This window comes from Pyxicephalus adspersus, chromosome 10 (genome assembly GCF_032062135.1).
Source record: "Pyxicephalus adspersus chromosome 10, UCB_Pads_2.0, whole genome shotgun sequence".
NCBI classification, from domain to species: domain Eukaryota; kingdom Metazoa; phylum Chordata; class Amphibia; order Anura; family Pyxicephalidae; genus Pyxicephalus; species Pyxicephalus adspersus.
Genome location: NC_092867.1, coordinates 44,408,615 through 44,418,641, shown reverse-complemented (window position 1 = coordinate 44,418,641; position 10,027 = coordinate 44,408,615). Strand labels below are relative to the sequence as shown.

The 10,027-nt window shown below is 36.4% G+C and overlaps 1 long non-coding RNA gene across 1 annotated transcript; it reads left to right on the top strand.

Annotated features, from left to right (window-relative positions):
* Nucleotides 1-747: 747 nt before the first annotated feature.
* On the top strand, nt 748-9,581 carry LOC140339253 (uncharacterized). The gene is made up of 3 exons (XR_011922414.1): nt 748-921; nt 2,943-3,071; nt 9,182-9,581. It is a non-coding gene; the product is annotated as an uncharacterized lncRNA (long non-coding RNA).
* The last annotated feature ends 446 nt before the right edge of the window (nt 9,582-10,027 follow it).

The window sequence follows — 10,027 nt, the reverse complement described above, 5'->3', positions numbered from 1 at the left end:
CTGGTATGAATGGCACATGAGTGATCAGAAGGGGAATAATCTTTCAGAATCTTTTTTTTCTAGATTTTCCTCCTTTAAAATTGGGTGCGTCATATATTCCAGAGCGTCTTATACGGCGAAAAATACGGTAATCAGAATGCTCATTATTCTGAGCATCTAGTTAATGCATCTTCCTATTTGTCTTTGATTTGTTCTGTATTTTTAACATGCTGACTTTGCTGACTATTTAGCCAGAGGTTTCTCTTGACTCCACAGAATTGGTGGCATGGGCAGCATAGGGAGCCCACAATTATGCAAACTTTGTTTAGAGAGACAGTGGCATAACAATAAATTGGATATGCATATAATAATAATATGTGAACACAAAGTCTTCTGTTTACTAGCTGCAGCTCTTTTGTTTTAGGTATTTTCCTTATTGTATTTTAAAGCTCACTCGCTAGCTTCCTCTCTATATCATCCGTCATGTATTTTACTGGTGCTCCAGCTCTTTGTAAATACATTAATAGTGACACATTCAATTACTTGCTGAAAGGTCTATTTGCTGTAGTATGGTCTAAGTAACATCATATTCATGTAATTCACCCTGCAAAACCACCAAAAATCCTTAGCTCACAGTTATGTTTGAGCCAGACTATGCAGGCTGGTGGATGGCTTTGTAGATCATGACTGGGATGGCAAAGAAAGCACTACTATGATGTTTAGGCACTACTGTGTAAGAGAACCTGTCACCTTTTTTTCTAACAGATTCTACATTGGTAAATTAACTGGGCAGCACTGCTTTTACATAATGTCAGCCAGAAAATGTGTAATTGTAGCAGCAGAAAATGGAGAATGAAGATCAGCCAATTGACGTGCATAACTGATGCAGAGCTACAACGTGGACAATGTGATTCAGAATGGATTTATTTCTGGGAACATAAGGTAATAAAAATCACTGTGTTTTGTTTTTATTTTAAACAAAATAATATGTATACGGTTTGTGTAATTTATTCCTACGTCTTTTATTTACTTTTTATAGAAATAAGTTAGGTATGATAAAAAGAGCAACAATTTATATACAATTTGTTTGCAATATTTGTGTCACTAAAATTGTTTATGCAAACATTTCTACTTCTGAACAGATGTTCTCTGAGCAGCTATGATATAAATGATGTATTCCTACCTTTTCCATCTTTGCACTAAATACCACTGGAATTAGGAATAGGTTGCCAGCAATGGGGAAATGTTTTCTTGCTGTAAACATATTGTAAGAACATTTTTAATCAACTGTAGAATAAAAATTAGATGCTCACTTTACCTAGCCTATAAAGCATTTTGCTTTTAAACGTACAGCAAAGAATGACATCAGGTGACGACACTCCTATAACTCTTGTAACCCTATGGTGTGAGTGATACTGAAACAGCTTAAGGTTATTGAGAAGTTTCTCCCTCCTCCAGATGGTAATGGTTATATATTACACACTGTATGAAATTTTTCTGTCAAGTTTTGCAATACAGAAACCATAAACGTAATTAATTCAACATCTGTCCTGAAATCATTCTGTCTTATGCTAGTAAACTTTATTTTTTAATATAAAGAAATTAATCAAGTCTTTTTATAAGTATTTTCAATCTACCTGAATACAAGTGGCAGGAAAAGTTATTTTGCAGCATTAAAGTATGTGCAAATATGTAAAATATGATATGTTAAATTAATTTCAAAAATATTTTTCAATATCCTAATTTCAGCAATTTAAAGTGAAACATCGTGATTCTGAAATGAAGATTTCACTTCAGGCACTTCCTCCTAAAGGATTTTAACACAGTTCCTACTGCTCTAGTTTTTTTCACCCAATTACATGCTTTTCTGATTGATTCTCCAAAAACCAATTTAAAAACGAATGGTTCACTGTTGTCAGCATGCAAAAGACATTATTACTTTTTCTATAGTAGTTGTAAACTGATGAAGCAATTTGGAAAGCTGCGAACCGTCTTCAGCATTACAAGAACATTCAGTTCAGTTGAATGTTTATAATGTGAATGTGACTCTCTATTTGACATAATTCCCGATGTATTCAGGCCACATTCACTGTGCACTGCAATGAAAATTCCCAAGGTTTCCCCATGATAATATATCTTTTTGATTGATGTGGGGTTTATACTTTAAAAAATAAAAAGCTGGACTACAAGCCCTGCAGGCAGTAGACAAAACAGACATTATAATGAAGTGGTGCCACTGCGGTAAAGCTGTTTTTCATCCATTGTGGTTGTCTGGTTTGCTCTTTGTAATCCTTTATAAAAATGCCTCTTGAAATATTTACTAGATTACAAGAACACGTCCAGTTCAATGTGACTAACCACTACTAGATATGCAATCATCTGCATAATTGAGCATCCACAGTTTTTTTTTGGCAAGGCATTTTACATAGCATTACACAGAAGGCCTTATGTACAATTTTACAAGTATACCAACTCTACTATGCAGTCTTCTCTTTACACCAAGGATGGGAATATGGTAATGGAACATGGTGGTTCCTCATCTTTTGGTATTAACTATCAACATCTGCAGTGTCACATTTCATAGTGACTGGATTAGGGTGTCTGTGCTGTGCAGAAATATATGATGGGGAATTTACTACACTGATAGAACTAATAAAGCAGCTTGGAAAGCTGTAAAACATCTTAAACATTACAAGAACAAAACTAATTCAATGTGACCAACTCCTACTAGATATGCAATCCTTCACAGACTTTTTTGGCAAGGTATTTTATCTTACAAGGAAGGCCTGATGTACAGATTTATAAGCATACCACCTCTACTATACAGAATTCTCGAATACACTGAGGATGGGAATATGTTAATAGAACAGGGTGGTTAATTTTTTTAGTTCCTTTTTGTTTAAAATTGAGTGGGGTATGCTCCAAAAGAAGTCCTTGTAATGTAATGTTTCTTTTCACCATAGCTCCAAACATTCTAAAATAATAGAGGGACACATCAGAGGTCAGACTGGACAGGTGGCAAGGCCTATGAAGAAGCAGGAATCAGTCTTGTGAAGAGGAGAAAGATGGCTGCTGCAGGAGCAAGGCATTAGGTAAGGGAAGGTGACCCACGTCACAGGAAAAATATTTTTTTCAAATATATATTCAATTACTGATCAACACCTGGAAAATACATCATTATCTGATAAATCTAGTGATTTGGAAATTAGTGTTAAACATAAGAAAGAATAATTATCTGTTATCTGGCCCTATATAAATGGTTCCCCAGTATTTTTATTTCACTACAAATAAAAAATAAATTTTTAGGTTCATACCTAGTCTATTTGGTGGATCCTGCATTTTTAACCACTGAGCGGCGGCACACTAGTGTGCTGTGGGAAATTATCCAAGTCAGAGGTGGTTCGCATTGGCTACGCGAGTCAGTCGTGGAGCCCTGGCTCAGTTCTGGCTCTGCCTACTCATGTCAGCAAGGGTTGCCATAGTTCCAGGCTTGTGGTAGCACAGGACCTGTAGTGTGACAAAGGAATACAGAGGCTGCTCTCTCGTTTGGTGGGTCATATTGCACCTTAGATAGAACTTCTTTTTATGTATATTCTTATAAATTGAAGGCATATACGTGTTTCTTTCCCTGTATCCAGTATCTTGATTTCTAGTGGTTGTTAAAATTCTAACTTTTAGGGGGATCTAAATTTACACTCCTTATTTGTAGAGTGGCTGCTACATGTCACTTGACAAATATTTGTCAAAGGCTTTAAAGCTACCACATTTTTTTTTTTTCTAATATTTTAGTTAATATTTGGGCATAACATGTTTACTGGGTACTGGGTAAACGATGCACCATTCCAGGATATAACTAAATGGAATAGAGATTTACAGTCCATTACCAGAAAAGAATGACGTGTGCAAAAATATACCTACTAAAATATGACACAGTTTGCACAAAATGTGTTGCACTCTATTTTAAAGCTTAGCAGCTTTTTAGCAAGTCCTGTGTTACAAACATTAGAAAAAGAAAAGGTGAGTGACTAAATGCAGTGTGTGTGTGTGTGTGTGTGTGTAAAAAAAAAAAAAAAGAATTGTATTGTGCTAGACATGTTCATGCTGTTATGCAATGTAAACTATATATACTCGGTGTATATATATAAATAAGTAAATATATGCTTAGCAGTATTATTATTGTTGGTAGATCATCATTTTAAAAGTAGCTTGCTAGCCAAAAAAATGTGGGCACTCCTGATTCAAGTGTTCTAAACAATTGAGTATAAATAAATTGAGAAACTATATTGTAATTATATATACTATATTAGGCTACAGTATCATCTTGTAACATTTTTGGTTTGGTGTACCGCAGGGTTTTTTCAATGTAAAAAATGTGCCAGTGCACTAAAAAGGTTGAAAAACACTGCACTAGGCAGATGCATCATATTAAATGCCAAATGTTAACATGTTTTTACAGTTGCATTAAAATTGTACAGTAAGAGTTCCTATTTTCAATGTTTCTTCCTGTAAATAACTTGGGATGACCGAGCGATGACAGCTCCGCTCCCCTGATTGTTTTTGCAGCCCTACCAGAACTGTAGTATGTGTTCTTGGATAGAGATTCCCTATCCAAGAACACAGGAGTCTGGTGGCTGTGCTCATGAAATGAATGCAGCTGCATTTATTGATGAGCACAGCCGCGGGACTCACACTGACAGGAGGATTGCCACGGCTGTGCTCATGAATGAATGCAGCTGTGGAAATCATCCTGTAATTTCCTCAAACCGGTTTGCTGAAATTTTGTGTGCCCATCGGAACTTCAAGGAAATTCTCGCGAGCCTGGCAGATGCCTTCTCGCTCATCCCTATTAACCCTAATATTGTATAGGGAACTTTCAAACCCATAGATACTAGTACAACTTTAAAATACATTGCCTTAGCAATTACTGCTGTCCTGCTTGATATTACCCAAGCTGTCCAAGAGTTTGTAGCTATATTCCCTACTGCAATATACAGAAAACCTGTATAAATAAAATAATGTATAACTATTACATGCTAAACTATATTAAAATAGTATAGACTAGCAGTTACATTACAAAGCTGAACTGTAGTTTAAGAAAAAATAATTTTAACATTACTTTTTGTATTGCATTGCTTTTGGGGATTAATTATATTTTTTTCTGAAATATTACCAGGTGAATCCCCAGACTCTAAACAGTTCCCTATTAAAGCATTGTACTTTGTAGTTTAGAGAAACGTTACTGCTCATTTAAATCATTTTTAATAAGCATAAAAGGAAACAAGAACACACCTTATTTAAGTGTCAAGGTTTGGATACTAATACAGAATTTGATTCTGGCTAACACCCCCCCCCCCCCCCCAAACGCTACCTTCTGAACCTTATCTACTAGCAACACTGCTCAGGCCACCCTTTAGCGGCAGACCCTCAATACAAGATCCTCCGATTGACAGACCCACCCCAATGCAAATTTCCCACAGTACAGACCTCCCAGAGTGCAGACACCCCTCCCCGTGTGCACCTTCCTGGCAGATCTTCTTAGTACAGACACCTCAGTGACAGACAACAACACATGCTGTATATTACATACTGTTCTTGATCATTGTAAGCTTTGCATTACATGACACATCCCTGTCCAATGTATAATATACAATCTTGACCAAAGTTCCTATTTACCGCAAAATGGACAAGTTTATTTCTAATCCTTTTTGTTAAATTTTATGCATATACAGTGGTACCTCGGTATAAGTCCGCTTTGGAAAAAGTCCAACTTGGTAAAAGTCCTGTTTGGACACGAAAAATCTTGCCTGGTATACAACCTTTGCTTGGTATACAACCTTTGTGCTAGAACTTGTATGGGTCAAAATGAGTCATAACACCGCACGCTACCCTTATTTACCTCTCTCGAGATAAAGCCACGACTGCCCATGAGTGTCAGTAAGCCAGTTGCCACCATTCAGTGGACAACTGCGCTATAACTCTCTGTGAATTACATAACATCTCTCCTCCCTTCTCAGCACCATCCTAGTAGACACTCAACTCTTCTCAGCAAGGTAAAGTGAGGTTAAATTTTCATTTATTTCATGTAATTGCTTTTGTATTTATGTATTTTAGTATTATGCAGGGTTTAAATTATTCTATACAACCCAATAACAATGTATAATATGCCAACAACAATAGGATTTTTTCTTCATGGGAACAGATTCATCATTTTTCTTTTATTTCTTATGGGGAATAAATGTGTTTGGTATAAGTCCAAGGATCTGGAACTGATTAAGGACTATCTGGAACTGATTAAGGACCAAGGTACCACTGTATTTGGGTGTCTGGCTTGTTGTAAGGTTAATTAATGAGTATTTTGTTGATAAATGTGGTGACTTGTGTAGTATACACAAGTGGGCTCAGGTTCTATTTGACATAATTCCCTGTGTAATCAGGCCACATTCACTGTGCACTGCAATAATTATTCTGGGGGTTGCCCCTGAATATTTATCCTTTTAAATATTGTGAGGTGTTTACTTTAAAAAATGAAAAGATGGACTGCAGGCAGTAAATAAAATGAACATTATAATAAAGTGGTCCAATTCACTGGGGTCAAGCTGTTTTTCATCTATTGTGGTTGTCTTGTTTCCTCTTTGCAATCATTTTTAATGATGCCGCTGGAAATATTTACTAGGTCCCAACACTGCAAATTGAAAATAAGTGTTAATCCAAGCACTCATTCTCTATTTCTGTCTCTATTTTATACTCATTGACACACATCTACAGTATATTACTCCAGTTCCTCCATAGCTCCTGCCCTCCTTCCATGTTCTATGTCATTATCACCTATCCTTCTTAACTTAAGGGAACTAATTTGTGAAAAGAGCAAAACTCAACCTAGCCAGGAGAGTAGAGCTCTTGAAAGTATGTATAACAAGGGAGAAGTGCTAAACCTTTCAGAAAATGTCATGATGGTACAGCACAGCGTGGGTATAAATTTCTCCCAGAGTCTTTGGAGGCTGTTGTCGAATACAGAAATAATTAGTAAATACAATGCAATGGCATTACAAAATGTTCCATGTATAATTAATTTTTGATTGACGTAAGACAGCAAATAATTGATTTAGCTTTTTCTGTATTCAGGAAGCCTTTCATGTCTCATTAATTCTTTTTTGATACTGATCTTTAAAGAGAAGAAATATGAGAATAAAATGTTTCTTTCTGTTAATATTAGAACAGCCTTGCTCTTAGCTTGTTATAATGGTAGGATGCAAATAAAAGAAATGAACCTAGTGAAAGGCTTTGCTGATTGCAGGCATAATACATTTCTAGATTCTGCAGCATTACTGGAAAGTCACACTGACTCCATGTGACAGGTGGAAGGAATGTCAGCTGCATTATTTTATTTAAATGATGAGAGTGGGTGGAATCTGGGCAGTGTGCTCATTTGATCAGTCATCATGATATAACATGACTGTTTAATGCTTACAAGCAATGTTAAATAAAGCATGAGATGGTATGGTAGAAGCATTCTCAACAGGATTAGAAGAAATAAAAATATCATGACATGCTGATATTTAGAATGTAAGGACATCTAGGTTTTGATCAAATTGCATTTAATGCATATCTATATGCAAGCATAAATATGTGTCCTTTAGTGTCTGCAATTTTTCTGTTGGGATTACCAGTTGAAAATAAGGAAAAAAGCCTAAGGTACCTATAAAGATACACCATACTATATCCAAAAAAAAATAGGAGCAGCATAACACGAAAGACAGGCCTGAAGATGCCGAGGTAGGAGGTCATCTGAAGGTCCGCATGACCAGAGATTAAGGGTGAGTATGAGAAAGGATAGGTTAAAAGGAAGGAAAGGTTGGGGTTAGGTATGTTAGGATTAGTATGGGGGATAGGGGGAATGTGGAAAAGGAAGGTGGAGTGAGTGGGGCATAACGAAGAGAAAAGAGATAGTGGGGGGAGTAGGTAGAGAAAGGAATCCCACCCACCCTTTATGGGGCGTAGGGGGCTAGGAGGGTAGTGAGTTACAGGGTTAGGTGCTTGAGATTCTCAGAGGGCACCTGTACAGGGTGTGTGTGTGTGTGTGTGTGTGTGTGTGTGTGTGTGAGGCACAACCATCCTAGGTGTGGGATCTCCCAGATTGGTTAGAGTGGATTGGACTACCTTAGAGTGGTAGTTATTTAAAGCGGGCTGTGACTAGTGTTTATAGTTCTTGAGCTGGTGGTAGTTTGCTGGTGATAACAAAAGGGATGTTGGGTGTGCTCCCCAATGGTGTGATGTGGTGATCAGTACCTTCATGGGCTTGCAACCTGGAAGGGAGGTTTAATAGCGTGTTTAAGGTGTTTGTGTTTAGAGCCAGTGTTTGTTTTTTTTGTAATTTGGTATTGTATTATAGGTAAATTATTAATAATAATGGCCATTTTCCAAGAATTTATGTTGTGTATTGTTTAGGAAAGAATGCTGTAAAGATGGCGGGGGGGGGGTAAGGTTTTTGGTAAATTGAGGTGGCGAACATCCTAGCTACCTGGGTCATATGTTCTGTAGACCTAAGACACCTGCATAATCATATTGGTTGCAATAAAACTGCAGAATTCAAACACCAGCACTGGATTTCTGGCTGGAAAAATCTTCTTTTACACTTATTGAATAGATATAAGAAAAAGACTAAGCATCAGCTGCACCAGTCTATTTATAAGCATATCTATTTAATTGAAAACAGTAAAATTATTATGCCCATAAGTAGACATTTTGCGTAAACATGACACAAATTCCTTGAGATTTTTGGCATTAGAACAAGTCCAACGTGATCCTAGAGGCGGTAATTGGGATAAACTAATCTTAGAAAGAGAAGCTTGATGGATTTTTACACCTAAAGCTATGTTTCCCAGGTTTAAATGATGTTTTTACCTTTTCAATCCTTTTCTATAGTGTTTACAATGGTATAAATATTAATCTGCACTTGATATGTTTTCTTTTTGTAAGTCTCACATCTAAGTACAAGTGCTAAAAATGGTTTTAATTTATGTATATAACCGTTGAATCCATAAAAATGTTAGTATTTCTTAAGAATTGGAAATATGTCAATGTTCTGTTCAATTACTATTCAGACTAGATTCAGACTATACCAATAGTAAATACATGAATATATAAAAGTAGTTTGCAACCTAATATCAATATGCAGAATGCAGATTTTGTGTTTCATTCACAGAAAGAAGCCGAGCTCCATGTGTTTATTCTGCGTCACCTCTAGTGCACCAGACCACGTTGTAGTGAAGAAGTGGGTCCCCCAGGTGCCATTGAAGCTGCTCACTTATAATACAGAGGTTGGCCATGTGAGCCGTTACCCCTTGACCTCTGTGTGTGGTGCTTTGTGCAGTATAACATCCAATATTTCTTGGGTACAAGAAACTGAGTAGTAAGTGTTCATGTGTTATTATGTTCACACTCACTTCTCCCTTTCAAAATTTTCCCATACTTATCATTATATTGTCTTATGTTTAGACCCCATATTCATTCTTGAGGAAGCAGCCCAGTTCTGCGAAACACATTGAATTAAAATGATTGCCCTAGTGATATTGTTCCTAAGAGAAACTTCTATAGGGATGACAATTGTATAATACTCATAAGGGGTCTGAAAATACCCATGTACATTTGTTATTCTTTTTTATTATCACATTTGTTAAAACTATTTTTATGTGTTTAAAATAAATTTTGCTTTTAGTCTTTTGATGGTATTGCCTTTAATTGCCCGACTTCTTCTCTTTTTGTTTTTTTTTGTTTTTTTTTTTGTTCTTTACTCCATTTATTACTATTTAGGGACATTGCATATACATTCAAAATCTATGCTTTCTAAAAGCTTTCAGTTGTATATTTAACAAAAAAAGCTAACCTATAAGGATGTGCACATCTTAGGTTAGTTGGAGAAGAAGATTGTGAACAGGCAGGCAGTTAAGCATGTTTTACTGCAAAAGGGACGTTGCCTGTCCCTTCTGCAACAGAAATCCTGCCTGCTCAATCGTCTGGACATCTTCTACTGCAGTGATCTCACCTGTCA